This window comes from Schistocerca piceifrons, chromosome 8 (assembly GCF_021461385.2).
Source record: "Schistocerca piceifrons isolate TAMUIC-IGC-003096 chromosome 8, iqSchPice1.1, whole genome shotgun sequence".
Lineage (NCBI taxonomy): Eukaryota > Metazoa > Arthropoda > Insecta > Orthoptera > Acrididae > Schistocerca > Schistocerca piceifrons.
The window spans coordinates 430,260,443-430,286,793 of NC_060145.1; the positions used below are offsets into that span (position 1 = coordinate 430,260,443).

The following is a 26,351-nucleotide window of genomic DNA, read 5'->3' on the forward strand; positions in this document are numbered from 1 at the left end:
TTTTTATGTATATAGATCTCCTGATAGCAACATTGAGTTTTTTTAAACAATTGCACCTTGCTCTAGATGACTAATGATTGCTGGGAAACAGTGGTATTCTGTAGAGATTCTAATATGATTTTCTGAGCCAGTGCCCTCGTTTAGTAAAAATATCAATATTATGGAAGTCAATAACCTGTGTGTGACAGTTAGTTCTCCAACACACATAACGAAAACTGGTGCCATTCTCCTTGATCAGGTAAGTGTAAACATGAACAGGTGTACACCAGAAAACTTTCATAGCGGTTACGACGACCATTTCTCGCAGTTAATAACCGTACCGACTCTATGTGATCAAAAAGTATCTGGACACCTGGCTGAGAAATAACTTACAAGTTAGTGGCGCCCTCCAACGGTAATGCTGGAATTCAATTTGGTGTTGGCCCACCATTAACCGGCGTTCCAAAATATCCCAAAGGTGTTCTGTTGGATTCAGGTCAGGACGCTGTGCGGGTCAGTCCATTACAGGGATGTTACCGTCGTGTAACTACTCCGCCACAGGCCGTGCATTATGAACAGATGCTCTATCGTGTTGGGAGATGCAATCGCCATCTTCAAATTACTCTTCAACAGTGGGAAGCAAGAAGGTGCTTAAAAGATCCATATAGGCCTGTGCTGTGATAGTGCCACGCAAAGCAACATGGGGTGCAAGCCCCCTCCATAGAAAAACACGACCACACCAAAACACAACTGCCTCCGAATTTCACTGTTGACACTACGCACGCTGGCAGATGACGTTCACCTGGCATTCTCCATACCCACACCCTGCCATCGGAACGCCATATTGTGTACCGTGACTTGTCACTCCCCACAATGTTTTTCCACTGTTCAATCATCCAATGTTTACTCTCCTCACACCAAGCGAGGGGTCGTTTGCATTTACCGGCGTGATGTGTGGCTTATGAGCAGCCGCTTGACCATGAAATCCAAGTTTTCTCACCTCCCGCCTAACTGTCATAGTACTTGCAGTGGATCCTGATGCAGTTTGGAATTCTTTTGTGATGGTCTGGATAGATGTCTGCCTATTACACATTACGACCCTCTTCAACTGTCGGTAGTCTCTGTCAGTCAACTTCTGTTACCAATGAAAAGATGAAAAAATTTTTGAACATTTTCAAGAATAACTTTTCCGGAAAAGAAAGTAATCTCCAGAGCTATAGACAGAATCAAAACCTCAATTAATGATGTATTATGATCTCTTGTAAAAGGAATCGGGAATTTCTTTTTTGCTCTCAGAAACGAACAGCAGTCCAAAATTTACTAATACCATAGTTGGTTTTGAGGCGTGTCATAGAAGACGCAAAAATAAAGGAAAATGGCTAACATATTACGGAGTTTTCCAATAAAACTAGCCTATGTGGGGGGCTGTGTTGAGTCTTAACGGGAAAGAGGACACCGCACAAGAATATTGTGTTATCACAGGATGGAAAAAATGTTACTGACCTCTGGGCAGCTGAAGACAGTTCTTGTTACACAACTGTTGCTGGATAAATTAGCGAAGCAAAAATTTGGAACTCCAACCAATACGACATTCAAAGAACTTTCATATATTTAAATGAATAATGAGTCCATACTCGTCGATCCATTAAGCCCAGTTGAACTGAAGAGCAAATATTCAGCTGGTGTTGACGATGTCTTGGATTATATTATAAAAATTTCAGCAAGGAACGTATTCCCTCCTTCGTCAGATATCTGCAATTTACCAAAACAGCTAAACACACTAAAAGTAGTACCAATAAATAAAAAAGATGATCAGCAGTGTATGCGTAGCTGTAGTCCTGTGTAACTACCGTAATTGTTTTCCAAATTTATCGAAAAAGTGTTCGTTTCTCAACGAAATAATTCTTTGACAAAAAATATTATTTACGGATATCAACATAGCTTCAGGCCATAGTGCTCAACTGAGACAACTACCTTCAACCTGACAACCGCGTCTTAAATACGATGAACAGTCACATAAAAATCTCAACATTATTGTTAGACCTAAGAGAAGCATAGGATGTAATTGATAATTCTGTGTCCCTGAGAAAGCTTGAACAATGAGATGTAGGAGGCCTACGAAGTGATTGGATTAAATCATATTTCGACTATCGCTCGCAGCTAACAGAAATAAAATACATGGAAGGAAATGAACTCCAGGTTCACCTTTCAGAACTATGTCCACTTCATCATGATGCTCCATAGGCCTCCATTTTAGGCCCATTTCCGTTTTTGGCACACATAAATGGCATCCTATTACACATTGGGGAGTCAGAGCCAGTAATGTTTCCGAATAACACCATTCTGTTTCTTGAAGGGGATAATGTAAAAGATCATGCTGTATCTGCAAAAGAAAAAACGAAACAAATGTCTAAGCCGTTTACCAAAAACAGACTAATATTAAATCCCCAGGAAACAGTAGCCACGAATTTCCATACAGATCTAAATAAGAATGCAACATAACAAATAACATGTACAGATAACTAAAACAATAGTTGTGTTACCACGTTTTGTGTGGAAATATACACTAGTCTTCAGGAAGTATAAGGCAGTTATAAAATAATGAAAGATGCAAGCAATTACGTGGCAGGGAGGGCGTGGCATGTCATCTTGCATGCAGGGTAATCGACAGATGTAGGAGCAAGTTGAGTGTGCATCAGGGAAGTGTGTTGAGGCCTTGCTGTTCATTTTGTATGTTAATGACCTTTCAGGAAATTTAATAGCATCCTCAGACTTTTCGCAGATGAAGAAGTTAACTACAATTAAGTATCGTCCGAAAAAAAGTTGCGCAAATACTCAGTCTGCTCTTGATAAAATTTCGATATGGTACAAAGACTGGCAACTTGCTTTAAATGTTCAGAAATGTAAAATTTACCAAACGAGGACACGTAGTATCCTTGGTTTACAGCATAAGTGAGTCGCAGTTGGAATCAGTCAACTCATACAAACACCCAGGGGTAACAATTTGTAGGACTATGAAATGGAACGATAGTTTAGTTTCAGACGTAGGTAAACAGGTAGCAGACTTTGATTTATTGATAGAATAGTAAAGAAATTCAACTGTCTACAAAGGAGATTGCTTACAAAACATACGTGTGGTATATCCTAGAAAAGTGGCTAACTACCCCTTGAGGAGTAAAATGTGATTTTCTGAAGGACAAAAACAGAAGGGAGCACTGCATTTCATCCATGAAACTAAATTGTTTTCAATATGCCGTATCATTACTCTTACACTATTTCATAAGATTGTACTGCTGATTATAAAAGTTACTAACAATTACATTTAAAAAAAATGCTAGCATTAACGTGTGACGCAGTGTGGTGGGGGTTACAGTTTGTGTAACAAATCGTCCTCACCTACACACACACACACTTTGTATGCATCTATAACAATGAAACTGAGGCATGTACATCACATAAGCTTAAATTTGTCATGAAAATCGCTTCTCCAAGTTCTACATAGTTCTGACAGTTGATCATATATTGCTTCAGTATTCGTTTCGTAACAATAACGAACTAATTGACATCAGAAGACAACAGTAAGTTTTAACAGGTACTGCACTGCTGTAGGGCCTACACAGTATTATTATTATTATTATTGGTGGTCATACCCAAAGAACTGTCAGCCAAAAATCTTCCAATTTCCGCTAGGCCAGAAATAATGAGTCTAGAGACCAAGTGATTTACAACCAGTAGACTTAATTATTGCGCACGCATTTCAATTTGCTTACTTTTCAATCGGACGCAGGGTGTGATTGAAACAAACGTCAGTAGGGAGAGAAGATGTGTTTTGTTACAAGTGCCTACCCTCAATGGGGATAGCTGTCTTTATTGAGAAGGATTTAAAGGTGGCACTCGTGGTGCACCGACGTCATCATTCCGTAAAATAAAAGATTGTTACAAAGAAACAGTACCCATTATCTTACCGGCTCATTAGCTCGTGGTTTAGTACGACATCTAAAAAAGACTAAATATCATTTATCTTTCGTCACTTTAAAAATGAAAGCGTTCAAAGAAAATTGTTTTTCGTTCTTTAATTATGATGGTGTGGGTCGGGGTACGGGGGGCGAGGCTCGTACTAGTTAATATCTGATTACACTCAGGGGCAGTGGTCTCGGACTGGTTGGGAAATAATGTGTAAGCGTGTGAGATTCGTAGTAAACTGGAACAGAGGATACTGAACAAAGAATGACTGCGCGAATGGTCACGTTTGTTTGACCCATGAGAGGGGGACACGGAGTTAACGAATAACTGAACTGGCAGACGTTTAGAAGATAGACGTTAACTATCCCGAGAAATACGATATTGCAGTGCTTGTTTTATTCTGATTACGATGCAACGTTCCTTTGGACGTGCATGCGTGTTCAAAGGAACAGGCAATGCGTCGACCACAGCCGTTACGAAACACATTAAATGAATCCGCAATTGCGAATAAGGACAACCATCAGCTGTAGAATGAAATGAGGAAAGTGAAAATTTGTGCCGGACCGGGAATCGGACCTCGATTTCCCGTTTATCGTGTGCGGTCGCCTTACCATGTGGCTATCCGTGCACGACTCACGGCCAGACCCAAACTCCTGTATGTCGTCAACCATGCGTCCACTACCTGACTCGTACATCCATTATGTATATTCCCATACAGGCGGGACATGCCTGATGCATGTCCAAAGAAACAGTGCATCGTATTCAGAATAACACAGGCACAGCAATATCGTATTTACCTCCCGATACTGGGCTAGCGACTTTCAAGTACAACATCTGACCTGTACGGGAATATACATAATGGATGTGTGAATAAAGGTCGGTGAGCATGCAGGCCCTTCCAGTAAGGTGGCGTAAGACATTAGCATTGAATGGAGATTGTGTAGAAAAATAGCGCAAAGAGTGGGGAATGATATGGACGGTGTATTGGAATGCTGAATAAAACCAGCTTTCAGAAAAAAAGTGCTGCATTACTTATTGAACGCCACCGGGTACATACGGTGATGAAACTAGAAAGTGTTACATCCTGACCATCTTAAACAAACTGACACTCCTCTCTGAAGATGCAGTTCAAAGCTGTACCCTCAGTTGGTAAAATCACAGTGACGGTCTTCTGGGACTATAGGGGTTAACCTGTTTGATGTTCTCCTTCATGGTGCAACTATCAACTCTGGAGTGTATTGTGCTACCCCTAGGAAATAAAGAAACGACTTCAGCATGTTCGTCAGCACAAAAATGCAAACAAACTTCGCCTTGACCATGACAATGCAATGCCTAACACAAGTCTGCGCACCCAAGAGCAGGTCACAAAAGTTTACTAGATGTTCTTCCTCATCCACTCTACAGTGCGGATCTCGCACCAGCTGACTTCCATCTGTTTGACCCAATAGAGGATACATTCGGCGGTAAGCAGTACGTGCATGTTGGGAAGGTTATTGATGAAGCAAGAGTTTGGCACCGATATCGACCAGCGGATTGGTACCATGTGAACATACAGGCCCTCCAATTAAGGGGACATAAGACCGTCTCATTGACCGGAGATTATGTTGAAAAACACAGTTTTGTATCCGAAAGAGTGGGGGATAATGTGAAGTATTGCAATACTGAAGCCCCCAAGGGCTCGGCATTCATTTGCTGGGTATGGGCTTGGTGACCTGGGGTTCCTGAGCTGGGGACTGGTAAGTACTGCCAGTCCCCTGTCACCGTAAGCTCTGGGCATGCTTCAGAGACCACCGTGCGGCATGGTGGTGGAATGTTGTGTGTCTCAGGGAATGGGGGTCTTGGTCTGACTGCCCATCGCGAGGATGGAATAAACCTCTATAAAAAAAAAATACCTCAATCTCAAGGTGTGCTGCACACTGATGAGATCCATGGCTGTTGAGGTGGAACAGTTGTTAGCGGGCAACCTCTGGCGCACCTGCCGCACCTCAGTTGTATAACGCTTTCCTGGGAGCGCAGGGTTCTGTCTAGGTGGACTTCTAGTTCCCTAGCTGCTCATGGGACCGAGATGGATCATCCGAAATCTTCTTTGCCTCCTCCCAGCGAAAAGGGGGGGGCCACTGGTAGGTTCCTACACCAACAAGAGGGCATGCGTAGCCAGTCCTCCTGACTTAGGAGCGAAATCTGAGAGTATTGTGACTAGTAACAGAACACAAGCTGGCGGTCAGAATGAGTTTTTAGTAGTTAAAAGGAAAGAGGGCAGCTTCGCGAAAGTTTCCCCTTTATATATTCAAAAAGGGCTGGAAGGCATTACTGGCAGTTTGAAATCCGTTAAGCGATTGCGTATTCGGATGCTGTTGGTGGAAACTGCTAGTTCCCAACAATCTAAGAATCTCCAGAACGCACACTCCCTCGGGGAATATGCCATCGAAACTGAGCTGCACACCACCTTGAATTACAGCAGAGGTGTTGTGACATGCTGGTATCTGGCGGACACTCCCAAAGAGGAACTGAGAGATGAGTGGGCTCCATCAGGAATAGTTGACAAGCAAAATCTCATGACGAGGGTGGATGGGGTTCTTGTTAAGTTTGACTCCTTTATCGTGATGTTTAATAGCACAAAACTCTGTGAACATATTAAGGCAGGTTTCCTTCACTTAAGTGTACGGCCTTATGTACCCAACCCAATGCGGTGTTTCAAATGCCAGCACTTTGGGCGTACTACTTTTGGGTGTCTTGGAGAAGCTACTTGTGGCAAGTGTGGTCTGGCTGCCCATGAAGGTGTCAATTGTTTTTGTCCATTGAAGTGTGTGAATTGTTCTGGACATCACCCCATCTGGAGTCGGGACTGCAGAGTGTATCTGGAAGAACAGAAGATACAGGAGCTTAAAACTACTAAGTGCATCCCCTATAATGAGGCAAAAAAGCTCTATAAAGCCACGCTGCCCCCGTGTTTTGCTAACTCCTTCACTTTAGTTGTTAAACAGCCCACACGGAAAGCTGACGCTGCTACACAAACGTAGGCTGCTAGTGTTGGCACTAGTGCCTGCATGTGTCCCTGCACTTAGGCTGCTCCAGTCGTTTCTAAGCCTGTCCCTACCCCAAGAACTTCAGAAAAAGCTGTGGTTGCTGACATTGTAGAGCTCCCTGCCCCTCCAAAGGTTCCACCTGGCATGCTGTCCAATGTTGCCACACCCACAACCATAGTTGTGGCTGCAAAGTCTACCCAGGGAAAAAAATCCAAGGCAAAACGTCAAACACTTGTGAAATCAGGCAGAAAATAACCTGACGATGTCGACGTCGACCTCTCTGACGTCTCTGTCAATTTCTCTTCAGAATCTATGGAGCTTGATATCGGATGGGGGAACCATCTCGCTCCAAAACTGAGCCTCCACCCGTTGTGGGCTCCCCTTCCCGTTAGAAAGTCAGGATAAAAGTACTACCCCCGCCCCCGAGGGATGGCTCCCATTATACAATGTAACATGAATGGAGTCAGGACGCACGTGGAGGAACTGTAACTCCTAGTGCAGCAATGCCCTCTATGCTTGTGTTTGCAGGAAACACATTTCAAAGCATCTGATGCCCCTGCACTGCGGGGCTGTACCCTATATCGCAAGGATGACCTGACTGGGGAAAGAGCTAAAGGAGGGGTTGCTGTGTTTGTCAATAATGGGCACCACTCCTCTGCAGTTGAAATTCATTCACGTTGGAGGCTTACAGTTTTCTCCCTTTATTTACTCCCTCTGACTGCAGTAGACTTTGAGGCTCTTACAGATCTTCTGGAACAACTCCCCTGATCGTCTCTCGTCTGGGCGATTGCCCATCATGTCCTGTGGGACTCACCCTCCCTCTACTTGCGCTCAGGGTCGAGTTTTGGAGAGCCTCCTGACATCTCAAGTGTTGTGCATCCTCAACACTGGTACTCCGACTCATTTCTCTGCTGCTATTGGGTCATTCTCAGCCATCGACCTATCTTTCTGCTCTCCAGCCCTCGCTGACTCTGTTCACTGGGAGGTCATTGACGACTTGCATTTCAGCAATCACTTCCCCATCCGCATTCACCTTCTGGATGGTGTGTTGCTGGAACAGAAGCCGCCAACATGGTTGACTGACAGGGCTAACTGGTTGCTGTTCAGTCGGTTGGCTGTCTTTGAACGCCATAACAGCGTCCAGGAATGGGTGGATCAAATCACACATGTGGTCCATCGTGCTGCTGACCTGTCCAAACCAAAGTCTTTCAGCCCTCGTAAGTGACAACCAGTACCTTGGTGGACAGAAGAGTGCCAATCAGCCATCCAAGACAGGCGTGCAGCTCCTAGTTTAAATACCTCCCAACAGCGGACAATCTCACTGCCTTTCGAATCCCGAGAGCCAAGGCTCACTGTGTCATTAAAGAGAGCAAACAACCGTCATGGCAGGAGTTCCTAGATTCCATCAACCATTCCACTTGCCCTCAAAAGTATAGGAAGCCATCCAGAGAATTTATGGTACATTCAGCCAATTACCGATAGCAGCAGTGCTGAAACAGGAGGCCTCCAAACGAGACCCAGAGACATTACTCAGATACTGTCCGAGCATTTTGCGCAAACTACTGCTAATGCAAGCCAGGATCCTGTGTTTCGTCACTAACATGCAACTGTAGAAAGAGAAAAGTTAGACTTCAGGTCCAACTATTCTGAGGCCTACAACTCCCCTTTCTCCATGTGGGAGCTCGAATCAGCACTGAATGAGACTGCACCCGGTCCCAACCACATCCAGTACTGCATGTTTCGACATCTGCCAGCGGCGGCGAAAAAAATCCTCCTTGAATGTTTTAATCTAACATGGCAGACAGGCGTCTTCCCTAACTCGTGGAGGGAGGCAATACTCATCCCTCTCCTCAAACTGGGAAAGGACTGCACATGCCCCAGTAGTTATCGACGTATCACCTTGACGAGATGTGTTGCAAAGACCCTGGAACAGATGGTTAATCGTCGTCTGGTCTGGCTGTTAGAGACCAGGCAACTCCTTAGCTGCTCTCAGTGTGGATTCCGAAAATTTCGCTCCACAGTCGACAACCTGATCCTCCTAGAAGCGTTTATTCAGCAGGCTTTCCTCCGTCAGCATCACTGTATCAGCATATTCCTTGATACCAGTAAGGCATACGATACTACTTGGAGACACTGTATTCTCACACAACTGCATCAATGCAGCTTTCGTTTGGTGTTTCCTGTCTCAACAGTTTTTTCAGACTCGAGTTGGTGACACACTGTCTGATCGATATGAGCAGGAGAATGGAGTCCATCAGGGCAGTGTTCTAAGTGTTACGCTTTACCATAGCCATCAACAGTACAACATCTACGGTAAGGAGTCCAGTACAGTGCTCCGTACTTGTGGACAATTTTGCTGTTTTCTGTTCCTCCTACAGTGTTACAACAGTGAGTTGTCAGTTGCAACGTACAGTGCGGTGGTTAGAGGAGTGGGCTGCAAAGATGGGTTTTCAGTTTTCTCCCGATAGGTGTGTATGTTCATTTTAATCGTTCTTGTCGTCCTTTTAATTTGCCTTTCTTGCAAATGGGGGACACTACACTACATTTTAGAGGTACAGTGCTGTATCTGAGCCTCATTTTTGACTCCAGATTGTCGTGCCTGCCACACATGAGAGACTTCCAAGCCAGAACCCTGAAGGCACTGAATGTCCTCAAGTGCCTCAGCCACAGGTCTTGGGGAGCGGTCAGGGCGCGTCTCCTCCAGTTTTATTGGGCTTTCGTGCGTTCATGGCTGAACTACTGGTGCATGGTGTATGATTCAGTGAGGCCCTCTTACTTCCAGATCCTTGACGCTGTTTACCCTGCAGGTATTTGACTGGCCACGGGTGCTTATCAGGCTAGTCCCATTCCCAGTCTCTGTGCTGATGGTGGGGAACTGCCACTTACCATCTGGCGGCTCCTGCTGGTGCGCCAGGCTTGTAAGTTTCTTGCAACTCCAACCACACCCATTCACCATATTGTCGCTCATCCGCCTCTGGACTGTCTTTTTTCCCATGGCCCTGAGCCACAATGCCGTTTGGGATCTGCATGCAACATGTGCTGGGGTCCCACGGAGTGGAGGCCGTACAGCCCGAAATCCAGGGTTTTAACTGCCTGCCTCCCTGGTTACTGGAGAGGCCCCGACTGATATTAGATTTGTGCAGAACAAGAGAGGGTTCACTCCTGCCTCGTTTTTAATGCCACATTTTCTGTCATTTTATCTGAGCACCACGACTATGTAGCTGTTTTTACAGATGAGTCGAAACGGGGGATTCCGTTGGTTGCTCTGTTGTCTTTCCAGATCATGTCCTCAATGTCCTACTTCCTCAAGCGTTTACTGTCTTTGATGCAGAATTGTCTGCGATCTTGTGGGCACTGGAGCAGAAGAAACGTTATTCCTGTCCTAATTTTCTTGTCTGTTCCGACTCACTAAGTGCCCTTCACTCACTGCAACGTTTGTATCCCGCAGATAAAATACTCCAGACCATCCAGGATGCCCTCTCCCAACTAAAACGACTTGGGAAGGAGGTGGCTTTCTGCTGGGTTCCAGGGCACGTCAGCATTGCTGGGAACGAAAGGGCAGATCTCACAGCCAACGAGGTGTGTCTCGACCCGCAAGTCTTTCAGTGTGCCATCTCGCTGCACGCACTCACCTCGCTGTTGAGTTCACGAGTCATGCGCCGGTGGGAGGATGAGTGGCTGGAAATGACTGACAATAAGCTCCGTTTAGTCAAGCCCACAACGCGTGTGTGGTGTACTTGCTTCCAGCGCTTTAAGTGGGACGAGGTTCTCCTCACCCAGCTTCGGATAGGCCACAGTCCTATGATGCATGGCTTCCTGCTCCGGCGAGAGGACCCTCCAATGTGTGGTGCTTGTGACGCCCAGGTCACTGTGCGCCACGTTTTATTGGATTGCGTTTTATTTTCTGACCAGCGGGCCGCGGCTGACTTGTCGCCGGATCTGCCATCCCTTTTAGGAAATACTCAAACGAATGTGGTTAAAGTTTTAAAGTTCTGTGACTTGTCCAATGTTTTTACGAAGATGTTCGGGAGAGGGTCTTAATTTGTTCAAGTGGCCAACCAGTGACAATTTCCTGCGGCATCCTTGACGCTCCTTTCTCGTTTTCCTTACGTTTTGTTTTCTTATAGAGCATTTTTCTTCTTTTCTCTCTTTCTTTGCGTGTATATTTCCATTTTACCAAGTTTGCCCACATTTGTTTCTCTTAATGTGTGTCAGGGCGCTGATGACCTCGACGTTGAGCGTCCATAATCCCCAACACACACACACACACACACAAACACACACACACACAAACACACACACACTGCAATACTGAATAAAGCTATCCTTCTTTCAGAAAAAAAATTTGCATTACTTATTGATCGTCCCTCGTACATTGTTTTAATGCGATCTTTTAATCTGTTTATATCACTGGTTAGTGCAGAGATTTTGCCTTTGGTTAGGCTACGATCTCAATGACCGTCGCGCCCCCTTCGCTCCGCCGTCCCGGATTCGCGCCTAACCTGTACGAAAAGAAATAACGCAGCGTTCGTAAGACTAGCACTCTGCACTAGTTGTCCCGAGTTTTTGTCGTTCCCTCCAACGAGTCAGGTGGCTTAGTGGTTAGCACACTGGACTCGCATTCGGGTAGACGATGGTTCAAATCCGCATCATACCATCCAGATTTAGGTTTTCCGTGATTTTCCTAAATCGCTCCAGGCAAATGCTGGAATGATTCCTTTGAAAGGGCGTGGCCGAATTCCTTCCTCTCTCCACCATAAATCATCATCATCATCACTGACACAATCCGAGCTTCCGTTTCGTCTCTAATGACCTCGATGTTGAGGGCGTTGAACCCAATATTCCTTCCTTCCGATCCCTCCAGTGTAAACGATCGTTCACACGTACAAAAAGTGCTTGTGATCATTGGTCAATCGTCTGCGAATGCTCGTTCGCTTGTGTTCGCGCAAAATCTCTCCGCTGTAAAAGGGGCTTAGAAGAGCTTTTTAAGCTCCTAACCTTGCGAGGTAAATTAAGAAGCAAGTAAAGAAAGCGAGCTTGTGTGGCAGTACGACGGAGGGAGACGCCAGTTGAAGGCTTTATATGTAGGCGGAAGAATTGGGCGGAAGGGGGGGTTTCGTGTGGGTGGGGGGATGGGGGGGGGGAGGCGGGTCAGTAGGAACCGCTGCGGGCATGGGCATCAGTCGGCGCTGCACACGCAACGTGTACGGAGGCGATAAGCGGCGGTCGTCGTCGCGCTCAGCATACATAGGTAGGTAGCGTGTAGCTACACTGCATGAATACGAGGGCAGCAGCGGCCTCTGCGGTCCAGGGGTAGCTGGCGCCACTACCCTCTAGGTCAGAGGTCGTGGCTCTTTCCATCCGTGTTTCATCTCGTACGTGTGATGCTTCGCACCTTGCAGATAGGCACACCAGACAAAAAATTACTCACCCCTAGGAGACATCACGCTAATACCTTCCAACAGCTCCTCTAGCCTTGATAGTGACGCCAAATCTTCAAGCAAGGGAATGCACGATTTTCTTCTGGTATCCCATATCAAGGTAAACGCCGCACAGATACCAAATTGCGCGGATATTAGTAGATGTGTTTCAAATGGTTCTAGGTGTTTGACATGCGATTAAGATCTGTTGATTTAATGGGTCAGTCGTGTATGCGATAGGTTGCCCTGAGTGTTCGTCAAATCAGAAACTATCTGCACAGTCCTGTGAATATGGCCGCTGTCATCTTAGAACACGAATGTGTGCACACGTACTCATCTCGAAGATGTTCAAGAAAGGTCAATCAGTGGAAAATGCTCCTATCGGAACACAAAAAATGCGAACATGTTCCTGTTTATGTATATCATTCCTTCCTTTCTACTACTCCTGTCTCTTCTCACTGTCACCATCCCTCTTTTACAGTTGTCATTGTCACACACTCTGTCTCTCGTTACCACTAGCTCTCACCTACTTCCATTTCCACTCTCTTTATTCCTCCCCCCCCCCTCCTCCCCCCCCCCCCCAGCGCCCCCTTCCCACCTAGTAGCACTGTCTCCTATTCTGTCACGTCACTGTCGACTATATTCTATTGCCTCCGTGTCCTTCTCCTTATTTCACACTCCTTCGCTCTTTCTATAACACAACCACCGCGTACTACTTTCCAGTATTTATTACTATTCCGTCTCTTTGCCGCCGGCACTATCTTCTTCTGTCTCAGTACAAAAAGCACGAATATGTTCGCGTGCCAAAATTTTTGGGAACTTTTTTAAAGGTGCTGAGGAAGGTATAATAAAGCAACTACTACACTACTTTTCGATCAGTGTCTTTTAAATAAACAGTAACATATTCATTCGCATTTTTTGTGTTGCGATAGGAGATTTTTCCGCTGGTTCCCTCCTTTTCCGTCTTGCAGCAGGAGATGTAACCCATATGGAAAACAATATATTCCTCAGTAAAATTTAGACAGTTTATTTATATGAAACTGAAATAACGCAAAACTAATTTTGCACTTGAGATCGGATTTTAGGTGCAAAAAAATTTCACATGGACTTCAATACTACAACATGGGATTCCCAGATGACAACGGAGATGTTTTACAGCGTATTTCCCCTTGTTACATCACTTTGTAAACTACATTTTCGCCTCACTCCGTATTTTACGTGCGTATTCTACGTGAACAAGTAGAGTAAATTTGAACTTGTGTATCTCGGAGATGGATGAATATGTGAAGAAAATTTTCAAGGGTGTTCGAGATAGGGATCTTAGGAATAGAGCGTAAAAATTGAAGGCATTTGCTATGAACAGCGGTCTTGGAATCCTCGGCTGGGTTTTGTCCGCTGGTGACAGCGAAAATATAGTAAAAAAGACCTTTTTGTGTAATTTTCCGAGAATCTGCCGATGAACTAACCGTACCCCCTTTAGTCTCATCAAGCCCACCGTAGACCCCATAAAATACAAAAAGAACCAACGGATTTGCTCCGTTTGCGTAAGCAGGAGAAAGTCTGTAATATTCATACTTTGACTTTGTGCTGTAGGGCAGTAACACTAAGATGATCCTTCTGTTGGGTACAAAAATGGCCCCTAGTCCGAGGGCTATCCAAAACACTAGATCCTACCTTTTTATCCCCAAGAGAACTCGAGGTATGAGCGTCGGAAAATGCAGTTTTATGCGCAGCGTTTTGGAGCATATTAGGTGAATGCTGTCACATGCATACCGCTACATGGACGCCAAAAATGTTGAAATAAACATCCTAGTTCACGTCTGATTGAATAGATTTCGTCATGGCACGAAAAATATCCCCAAAACATCACACAAACGCATTCCACCTGAACTATAGTCCGTTCATCATAAGAACAAACCTGATGTAAACATTGCACTATGTATTCTTCCGCGTTTGCTGGAGCCTCATTGGGTTTCCATTTCACGTGGGACTGCACACGCTGTCTCGAGTACTATCAAGTACGATAATAAGGGTACGTTTTGTGCTGTGCGTCACGAGTACATCGTCTTAGCGATAATACGGGACAACAGTTTTACCGCCGCACTGGCCGGTCAGTTGGTACAGCTAGCCTGCACTGTCGTGGCCAGATGCAGTACATACGCAAAAAAGAGACGAGTAGAGGAGCAATACAGCTTCGAATGTCATTTAAATTTTAAGCAGAATGAAATAATACACTGCAAATCTCCCACAATACGCTCCTTAGACGACTAGACGAAAACCGTAACACGTTATCGTTTTTAGCTAACGTACTATTGTAATTAAAAACAAGAATGATGTAAATTCCTGACTTAACCACAGAGTAATTTTTCTGCATAAGCTATGTGTAACGTAAGAGAGTATTGAAGGATTTCACCGTATAGTGAAACCACTTAAGTATTACTTACAGTCAGTCGTCTGGTAATCTCTTAGCTCCTTCCTTATCCGAATCCGAGAAATACATTTCAGTTCTGGAAGTGTCACCTGCTACGTTGATAACGAGCCTATCAATAACAGAATCCGCGAAGCCAGCCAGGCGCAGCATTTCCTCTTCTTCTTTTATGACGAGCCGCTCTATATCCCGCCAGCGTTCGGCAATGAAGTCTGAAAAAGCTGCGTGCGTTAGTTCCAGTACGTCTGGCAGCTTCTCGGGCCAAATCTCGCAGTTCTGTTGGGTTCATATTGTAATGGTACAGTAGCAAATGTGAAAAAGCAGCGCTTGTATGATGTGCTCGATACTGTGAATAGGACTGTTTTTCATGTTTTTACGGTACCTCTGTGGTATAAAACGATGGACATATTCCAAATAAAGAGGATTTGGTTTATTTTTGCCTCAAAAATTAAATTATTATGTTTTCTTAATTTAAAAAACTTTTATGAACAGTCTTTCATAAAACATCGATAATTAAGAATATGTATTTGAAATGGAAACAGGAATTTCGCGCCCAATATGTAATTAGAAACAAGAAGACGTGCATTATTCATAAAAAATGATGATGAGTTTTATAATTACGAGATGTAGGTATTTCAAATTGAACGAGAAAAAAATGATAATGGGGTGATTTGAACCAACGCACAAACAACGACTGTAGAGTCACAGTCCGTTACTCTACCGGCTGTACTGCACATAAAATGTATTCGTGTTTATTATCTACATTGTGTACAACGCCGGGAAGACTTCAAAGCCGATTATCTCTGTAAATTTTTGAAAAACGTCAAGAACAACTAATTTCTCGGCACTTTCTAACGGTGTTCCACAAGCATGTTTCACTACGGAATAAAAGCAGCCTCAGCCATGCCCGAGGCAGGATTCGAACCTGCGACCGTAGCGGTCGCGCGGTTCCAGACTGTAGCGCCTAGAACCGCTCGGCCACTGCGGCCGGCTGAATAACTGATATTTTTCGGAAGTGTTTGCTCATAACCGAATAAAAAAAAATCGAAATATCAATTTGCCATAGCAGCAGTACTAAAATTTTTCGTTTTGAAATAAACCTTTCTTAAAAATGAGCAATTTTTATTTTTTATTTTAACTGCTAATGAGGCCAGTGTTGTCTGCGTTTTAAGATTTTATGTGGTGTCCGGAATTCTTCACAAAATATCGGGTGTGAGATTTTAATGTGTCACAGAGGGCCTGGGTCACTTATTATTTGTAAGTAGCCATCCGGCCGCAGTTATCTAAACCTTCTTTAACCGTGTTTTTACAGTTATCTTACCCATGGCTTTATCTAGCTATTCTGCTGTGTGTCTTTGGGATTTTATTACGGGCTTTTCTGAAGCTCACCTTATTGGAGTTGCATTGCGATTCTTGGCGGGGGGGGGGGGGGGGGTGGATTAAACATGATTTTCGATTTTATTGAACTTTTTTCATAGATTTTCACCATGTTCATTGATGATGATCAAGTCCCATACTCCTTGACAGAGCGTAGGGGAACGATGCGGGAGACCCACACCGCCGTACTAGGCAAGACCCTAGTGGAGGTGATTTGTTATTGCCTTCCTCCGACCGTAATGGGGATGAATGATGATGATGAAGACGACACAACAACACCCAGTCATCTCGAGGCAGGTGAAAATCCCTGACCCCCACTAGGAATCTAACCCATGACCCCGTGCTCAGGAAGCGAGAACACTATCACGAGACCACGAGCTACAGACTCCATGTCCATATCATTAAAGCGAGGGCGCTGATGACCTTACTGTTTAGTGCCCTCAACTATAAGCCATTATCATCATCATCATAAAATCTACATTGGTTTGAAATATTGCATTATTGTAGAAAATGGGAAAAAAAGATCAGTGTTCTTTTAATAACAATCCCGGTAGAAACAAGCAACCAACACGTGGCATAAGAATCATTGCTGAGACAATAACGTCCTTGTTGCCGTGTGTTGTGACATAATGTACGCAGATAAGAGTCCGCGCAGAACACCGTGGCCGGTAAATGCGCTGACGTCAAGGGCGCGTGTGGGGAGGGCGGTAGCGGTAGGGCTTCTGGGGGCGTTGTAGGGGAAATGCGATGCGCTGGAGGGGAAGGGTCGTTCTAAACTGAAGCCTACGCTCACATTTATTGTAAATATTAAGTGGGGACCTTCACGTTCACACTGGCATGGCGACAATTAAAAAAGAACTGACTTCTCTGCTTTGGTTAGTCTCAAAAAGAATATCGCCGAAAATGCAGCGATATATTCTCGCCTGACTCTCAGAGAAGCGGCATGAGTGTCGAATTTTGAGTAAAACCTACACATTTGTCTAGTTGCTATGTTAAAATTTGCTTCTTTTGCCAAAACGCAGCGGAGCTTGTACGGTCTCCCGTTACTAACATGTTGTGCAGACACAAATGCAAGAGAATTCTGAATCAGTGGTTTCTTAAGTTTATTAAGCGAGGAACTGAGGAAAAGTGAAATCAGTGGCTTATAAAAAGCACATCCCCAGTTACAAAAAAACGTGTGGTATGTTCGCTTATGTTGTTCCAAAACCCACAGCATTTATCGTTTCACCAGCTATCGAAGGCAAGACTTGCCCCCACCAGGTCTGTAAGGTAGTTCCTTGCTGCCGTCGCCGGACGATCGTTGTATTGCAGAATGGCACCATCCAAACCTGGAAATACCTTTTCGAAGTGACGTAGCAAAGTTGTTCAATGATTCATTTACTTTAAAATATTAAAGCGTTCTCTTTTCTACGAAACAGTTAAAGAGAGAGGAAATTATGGTAACAGTAATAAAGTAAAAACTTAGCAACAGTACACCTTTATCCGCTCGAAGCCCTTGAAAACGGACAAATTGAGACGAAAAACAGAGTTCTTCTGCCCGCGTTTTCGCTCTTTAGCATTGACTATTCGTAAGGCCCAGATGATATGATCTGCGGTTACATCATGATCTTTGAGCACAGGTGATTTTTTGTAGCATTGAACCACCGATCACTTCTCAAGAAAAGCAGCGAACGGTAGAAGAACTAAGTTTTCTTTTATTTTCCTATTTAATTTAATGTTTTGAATCTATGTGTATTGAAACTGAGAAAGAATTTTCCAGTCTCCATTCGATTTCTGCGTTTACTACAGGAAATAGTATGAATGAAAAACAGAAACTGGTTATATCATAAACCGGTTATTCTGAACGGTTTTAAAAGGCGCATTAAACTACCGTAAAAAAAACGATATGACGGAAAACCGGTTGACTGAGCGACAAACGCCATCCCTACAACAAACCCGGCCACACCATTCACACAGCGCGGCCATGGGCACGCCCAGACACGACAGCTTCTCCCTAACATTCTGCCCCGTCTCCCCTACGAGTCCTCTTACTGCGCAGATTCCGTACAACCGAGTGGCACCCACGCATCGCTTCACTGCCGTGACGTACGTTTGCGGTGGCTGGTACCGGTACAAGTTCTGCACCAGCTACAGCGCCGCAGAGCGACCAGTGTGGTCTTTCAAGGAGGTTACTGATAATTTGTCCGGTGAGATAATTAAAGAATCGAGAGATGACACAGTCATTTCACAGTCGTTTAAAGTTTTGTAGTGTCTTTTTGGAACAATTTTGTTAACACAATTTCTCCTTGTATAGGGCCTCTAAAAGAAATTAGAAGCAAAGCCCGATGCCTTTTATGACCAATGGATGTCTGGACACTGTTGATGGGACTAATATTTGCAGAAGGTACGCCAGTGTACAGATATTCTTGATCGGACTGTCTATCGTTTTCTTCCAGTCAACTTGTTTTCTTCTTGCAAGGAGGCGAACAGTGTGCCGCTGTTGTGTGTGGCGACGAGTAGTGTGCAAGGTCCGCTGTAGCCACAACGTCCGCCTTCCGGACTGCCCCTTCGTTCTCCTCCAGAACATATCCTGAACATATTTCCTCCTTTCTGCAGGCGGCAGTGAGCTCTTAGTGTCTTACTCGATGCAAGAAAAAAATTACACTCAAAACGTAAAGAAGCCCATTACGCAAGAAAGATGATCCCAGGGACATTGAACCAGCAAACCCCTGATTCCCTAAGGAATCGAACTCTCATGTGTAAACCAATTTCAAATGTCCGATTATTTCACAATGGCTTATTGTGTTAAATATTTGACGTTAAGTATGTAAGCTAGAAAAAGCTTAGAAAAGGTTTGACATTGCGTTTAAAGGTTGTTGCAAGTCGCTAAGTGCTCTTCCTATCAAACACGGGGTGAGTCTCGTATAGCCTGGTCAATTTGCCCTCTGTTTTAATCAAAAGCTAATTTATCACGTATCTCACTGTTTAGGACATTATGTCTCCTAAACAGTGCATTATACAATACTATTATTTTGTGCAGGTACATTCAGTGGTATAGGGGATACACTGTGCAAAACGTGTTGCGAATAGAGTTAGTAACAAAGAAGTAACAAATTACATCATCATGCCTGATGCGGCGCTGTATAACGAGATAAACTTTTCCTCTTTCATCATTTTGTGGCGAGAGGGAAGAATTTGAGTAAAGGTTCGACATTATACGTATTTGTAAAGTTTGTTGGAAGTCGTTAAATGCTCTCATTCTCAAATACTGAATGATAAATTTCTGGGCATTTGCGCGTTGTGAGTTACACTGCTTCAAGACATATATACAGATATTTTCTTACTGCGTTAAAGCTATATCATAAGATTGTACCTCTTAATGAGCAGATTATGACGACAACACTCAAATTCGGTGAGTAGTAATATGAAATAATGAAAATCGCGTTTTTGTTGGCGCTGGAAGCCGTTATACAGACTGCCTGCAACTGGTACTATGAATCATGAACCACAACTGCATTAACCGATAAGTAATGTAAATAAACTATTGTTGTGTAGATGCTCCTTTCGCAAATACTGTACTGCGTTAACAACAAGCGTCGCCTTTTTAGTTCCACAAACGACCACCAGATGGCTTCTATTCAGATGCGACATACTTTTATTTTTAAGTTTGTTATTTGTTATTGTTGAAATAGTGACAGCTAAGAATTTAACCGAGTAGTTTGTTCATAGTGAGAATTTGAAGAAACAGTACTGTGAAAAATTTACCTTCACGCGATGGTTTCCGTAGTATGACTTTCTTTACGATTTTCATAAAGCCCAAATCGACAACAATGCCTCGAGTCCGTTCATCTTTTGGTAAACAATCATATTCAGCAAAAATTATTTTACGTTGATTTGCAAAGTTCGACGTGGTCGTGCTCCCGTTAGCGATGAAAATCGACCAGACTGTGGTACTGTTTCAAAACAAAACATAAATAAATAAACAAGAAATAAATGCTATGGAGATAGTAGGTACTTGATTTCATGTGAAATACTTCGCAGGGCCGGTTTAACACACTGGCTCCCATGGCATACTTGGGGCCATTCCATTTTTTGCATTTTCTGTGTTATTTTACTCTAAATTAACTATTTATAAACCAGATGAAAGTATTTCAGTTTTGTACCTTACAGTTATTTGTGTACATTATATCACTCATGTGGCGGCAGCGCAAATATGTCAGGGAGTCACACTCGCACACTATGTGGCTAATAATATTCTGGGTCGTCGTCCAATCCATATTATTATATGTGTACAGTCATTTTATTGTTCTCCTTCATTGGTGCCATGGTCTTCATCACCGGGTAATACTGAGAAGCAAGAAAATGTCTCACGGAAGTTATGAGGGTGGGCAGATGTGTATGCAGAAGCTTTCAGATGAAGTTATTGACACTGGTGGAGATACTGCATCATTATTTATTGTAAACTCAGATGAATTTTTACCAGTCGAATCTGCAAGTGAAGCTGGAAGTGGACACGGGAACAGCCATAAGTAGGTGTACGGTGTAATAAGTATACAGTGTGATACGAAAATCTGTAAGTGTGTTGCAAGGGAATCTAAGCATTGGGGCTCATATTTTTCGTAAAGCACAGCGCATACAGGAGTTAGAGGTAGAAGGCGCCATTATTATCGATTTTTTCAGTTTGATTTTTGTTACAACTTCAACTGGGGAACGTAATTAAAAATTATATGCAATTTATCTTGCGCAGTGTGAGTAATACGTAAAAGTGAATAATAAATTAGTAATAAAAAAGAAGGAAAGTACAAGAAGACTTAGCCAGGTGCTTACGGATGCCTTTCATTTTCCTTGAGCTCTTGAAAACCGTGTATTTACTTTCCGAGTCAAAAAGAAGAAATTTTTGTGAGCTATTTTTAACTCACGTGGCAGTCGAAGTGTTAAGGCCCAAGCGACGCAAGCGGCCGCTCGGGGCGCCAAACTGGGAGGTACGCCAGGGAGAGCCAAGTGCAAAATTTGTACATGGGATCTATCGTGATTTGTAGTGGGGGTGAAACTGTACGGTATCAGACGCAAACACGTTCGAGCAAACAAGGGTCGGAAAACGAGCTATTTGCGACATAACTGTAAAAGTGTTTTTACGGAGCTTCTCTGATGTCAATATGAAATACAGTATTGTCCTAGTTATTATAGCCGGCCGCTGTAGCCGAACGGTTCTAGGCGCTTCAGTCCGGAACCGCGCGGCCGCTACGGTCGCAGGTTCGAATCCTGCCTCGGGCATGGGTGTGTGTGATGTCCTTAGGTTAGTTAGGTTTAAGTAGCTCTAAATTCTAGGGGACTGATGACCCCAGATGTTAAGTCCTATAGTGCTGAGAGCCATCTGAACCATCTTCATCATGATCAAAGGCAATAGTTCCCTGTTATCATTGATAAGTGCAAAAGTTGTTTATAAATAACGGAAACATGTTTTATATAACTCGACGAAGTATTGCCATTGTTTTACGTTGTACAGTGTTTTTTAACTTTGCCTTTTTTTTTGAGAAAATTGCATTTTCTAGCGCTATATGATAAATCTGTATTTTTTTATTACAACATTCCTCTGTTCCACGCAACAAGTAAACAATTTTCAAATGAAACATTGACAGTTTTACTTTTGCTACAAATATTATTTTTTTGAAAGTAACAGACAGGAAGATAATTACGTGGAAGAAAAATGTTCCGTAGGTTACGTGGCTCGCTCAGTTGGTTCAAATGGCTCTGAGCACTATGGGACTTAACATATATGGTCATCACACAACACTCAGTCATCACGAGGCAGAGAAAATCCCTGACCCCGCCGGGAATCGAACCCGGGCGCGGGAAGCGAGAACGCTACCGCACGACCACGAGCTGCGGACGGCTCGCTCAGTTTCTAGACGGTTCACCGCTTGGGTTTATATGAGAATCTAATAAGACAGGTCGCATACGCAAACAAACCCGATTACGATCGCATACGCAAACAAACCCGATTACGATCGTAACTGACCAAAGCTGCTAGGAAATCTGCCGTAGTCTACGCTTACTAACGATGGTCTACGGTAGTTTACAACTCTAACTGAATCGGAAGGGGAAGAAACGAAATTCATGGCATTGATAAAAAGAAGGGATCGGTTTATAGGACACATGTGGAAGAATGAAGGAATAGTTAATTTAGTTATGGAGGGAAGTGTGTGTGTGTGTGTGTGTGTGTGTGTGTGTGTGTGTGTGTGCATGTGGGGAGGGACGGGGGGTGGGAGAATTGTAGAGAGAGACCAAGGCTTGGCTGTGAAGTGGATGTAGGTTGCAGTAGCCATGCACAGATGTTGAGGGTTGCGTGGAGAGCTGCGTCAAACCAGAGTCCGGTCTGAAAGCCGCCACAACACCGGCCGTGGCGTAGTAGGTTCCCCGGCGATGGCCCGCACGCTGTGATACGGCTGGCGCCCGCCGTCCGCTTCCGGCGCTATCGCAGGGCAGGCAGCACCTGCCGCGGCACACTTGTTCATTAGCCCCGGCCACATGTGTGTCCTCCCAGCAACACGCGCACTTCGCTCTAGCAACAGTCGCAGGTCATCACTAGATTCTTGCCATCACTCGTCTACTAACTGTATTTCAGTCGCACTGCGGTCTACATCCAAAACAAATCTTTTGAACGGTAGCAGTCTGGTTCACTGTGGAATGTGTGTTCTTACAGGACAACTATCCAAGGATTTCCAACCAATAATATCCAAACAGCAGACTCTGTGTACAATTTATTAAATTGTAACGACAAATTAATATAACTTACAGAACTTAACAAATGGCTAAAAGAATGAGCTTTAAAAACAATAACGGCGGTTTGCCACCATAAAATCAAAAAACCTTTTACAATAATGCTTTTAGATTTCACCCAAGAGACAAAATCCAATGATAAGTTAACTTGGCAACACAACTTAAGATCATTTACAAAAATCTTTCAGAATGATAACGACACTTTGCACCATAAAATCGGAAAACATTAAGAGCAGTAATAAACTTAAAAAAAAATAACAATAGTGGCAACTTGGCTCCATAAAATAAGAGAAATTTCTTCTACAAGAACAAATTACAATGGTGCTTTAAATGATTTTACTCCACGGACCAAGATCCAATAATAAGTTAACTTGGCATTACAATTTACACTCCTGGAAATGGAAAAAAGAACACATTGACACCGGTGTGTCAGACCCACCATACTTGCTCCGGACACTGCGAGAGGGCTGTACAAGCAATGATTACACGCACGGCACAGCGGACACACCAGGAACCGCGGTGTTGGCCGTCGAATGGCGCTAGCTGCGCAGCATTTGTGCACCGCCGCCATCAGTGTCAGCCAGTTTGCCGTGGCATACGGAGCTCCATCGCAGTCTTTAACACTGGTAGCATGCCGCGACAGCGTGGACGTGAACCGTATGTGCAGTTGACGGACTTTGAGCGAGGGCGTATAGTGGGCATGCGGGAGGCCGGGTGGACGTACCGCCGAATTGCTCAACACGTGGGGCGTGAGGTCTCCACAGTATATCGATGTTGTCGCCAGTGGTCGGCGGAAGGTGCACGTGCCCGTCGACCTGGGACCGGACCGCAGCGACGCACGGATGCACGCCAAGACCGTAGGATCCTACGCAGTGCCGTAGGGGACCGCACCGCCACTTCCCAGCAAATTAGGGACGCTGTTGCTCCTGGGGTATCGGCGAGGACCATTCGCAACCGTCTCCATGAAGCTGGGCTACGGTCCCGCACACCGTTAGGCCGTCTTCCGCTCACGCCCCAACATCGTGCAGCCCGCCTCCAGTGGTGTCGCAACAGGCGTGAATGGAGAGACGAATGGAGACGTGTCGTCTTCAGCGATGAGAGTCGCTTCTGCCTTGGTGCCAATGATGGTCGTATGCGTGTTTGGCGCCGTGCAGGTGAGCGCCACAATCAGGACTGCATACGGCCGAGGCACACAGGGCCAACACCCGGCATCATGGTGTGGGGAGCGATCTCCTACACTGGCCGTACACCACTGGTGATCGTCGAGGGGACACTGAATAGTGCACGGTACATCCAAACCGTCATCGAACCCATCGTTCTACCATTCCTAGACCGGCAAGGGAACTTGCTGTTCCAACAGGACAATGCACGTCCGCATGTATCCCGTGCCACCCAACGTGCTCTAGAAGGCGTAAGTCAACTACCCTGGCCAGCAAGGTCTCCGGATCTGTCCCCCATTGAGCATGTTTGGGACTGGATGAAGCGTCGTCTCACGCGGTCTGCACGTCCAGCACGAACGCTGGTCCAACTGAGGCGCCAGGTGGAAATGGCATGGCAAGCCGTTCCACAGGACTACATCCAGCATCTCTACGATCGTCTCCATGGGAGAATAGCAGCCTGCATTGCTGCGAAAGGTGGATATACACTGTACTAGTGCCGACATTGTGCATGCCCTGTTGCCTGTGTCTATGTGCCTGTGGTTCTGTCAGTGTGATCATGTGATGTATCTGACCCCAGGAATGTGTCAATAAAGTTTCCCCTTCCTGGGACAGTGAATTCACGGTGTTCTTATTTCAATTTCCAGGAGTGTAAAATCATTTATATAAAACAAAAACTTTGAGAAAGATAATGGCACTTGGCGCCATAAAATCAAAGAAATGCAAAACACAACCAATAAATATAATATCATCATCAATCATCATCATCATCATCATCATCATCATTTAAGACTGATTATGCCTTTCAGCGTTCAGTCTCGAGCATAGTCCCCCTTATAAAATTCCTCCATGATCCCCTATTCAGTGCTAACATTGGTGCCTCTCCTGATGTTAAGCCTATTACTTCAAAATCATTCTTAACCGAATCCAGGTACCTTCTCCTTGGTCTGCCCCGACTCCTCCTACCCTCTACTGCTGAACCCATGAGTCTCCTGGGTAACCTTGCTTCTCCCATGCGTGTAACATGACCCCACCATCTAAGCCTGTTCGTCCTGACTGCTACATCTATAGCGTTCATTCCCAGTTTTTCTTTGATTTCCTCATTGTGGACACCCTCCTGGCATTGTTCCCATCTACTAGTACCTGCAATCATCCTAGCTACTTTCATACCCGTAACCTCAACCTTGTTGATAAGGTAACCTGAATCCACCCAGCTTTCGCTTCCATACAACAAAGTTGGTCGAAAGATTGAACGGTGCACAGATAACTTAGTCTTGGTACTGACTTCCTTCTTGCAGAAGAGAGTAGATCGTAGCTGAGCGCTCACTGCATTAGCTTTGTTACACCTCGCTTCCAGTTCTTTCGCTATGTCACCATCCTGTGAGAATATGCATCCTAAGTACTTGAAACCGTCCACCTGTTCTAACTTTGTTCCTCCTATTTGGCACTCAGTCGGTTTATATCTCTTTCCCACTTACATTACTTTCGTTTTGGAGATGCTAATCTTCATACCATAGTCCTTACATTTCTGATCTAGCTCTGAAATATTACTTTGCAAACTTTCAATCGAATCTGCCATCACAACTAAGTCATCCGCATATGCAAGACTGCTTATTTTGTGTTCACATATCTTAATCTCACCCAGCCAGTCTGTTGTTTTCAACATATGATCCATAAATAATATGAACAACAGTGGAGACAGGTTGCAGCCTTGTCTTACCCCTGAAACTACTCTTAACCATGAACTCAATTTACCGTCAACTCTAACTGCTGCCTGACTATCCATGTAAAGATCTTTAATTGCTTGCAAAAGTTTGCCTCCTATTCCATAATCTCGTAGAACAGACAATAACTTCCTCCTAGGAACCCGGTCATATGCCTTTTCTAGATCTATAAAGCATAGATACAATTCCCTGTTCCACTCGTAACACTTCTCCATTATTTGCCGTAAGCTAAAGATCTGGTCCTGACAACCTCTAAGAGGCCTAAACCCACGCTGATTTTCATCCAATTGGTCCTCAACTAATACTCGCACTTTCCTTTCAACAATACCCGAGAAGATTTTACCCACTACGCTGATTAAAGAGATACCTCTGTAGTTGTTACAATCTTTTCTGTTTCCATGTTTAAAGATTGGTGTGATTACTGCTTTCGTCCAGTCTAATGGAACCTGTCCCGACTCCCAGGCCATTTCAGTTATCCTGTGTAGCCATTTAAGACCTGACATTCGACTGTATTTGAT

General features: G+C 44.4%; 1 protein-coding gene across 1 annotated transcript in view; it reads left to right on the forward strand.

Moving 5' to 3' along the window:
- The first annotated feature begins 12,142 nt into the window (after nucleotides 1-12,142).
- The window catches only part of LOC124711659 (synaptotagmin-5-like), a 286,120-nt gene continuing 271,911 nt past the window's right edge, over nucleotides 12,143-26,351 (forward strand). Inside the window, exon 1 of the mRNA XM_047241847.1 lies at nucleotides 12,143-12,219. The gene's annotated coding sequence lies outside the window, so the exon portion shown is untranslated. The remainder of the gene's footprint in view (nucleotides 12,220-26,351) is intronic.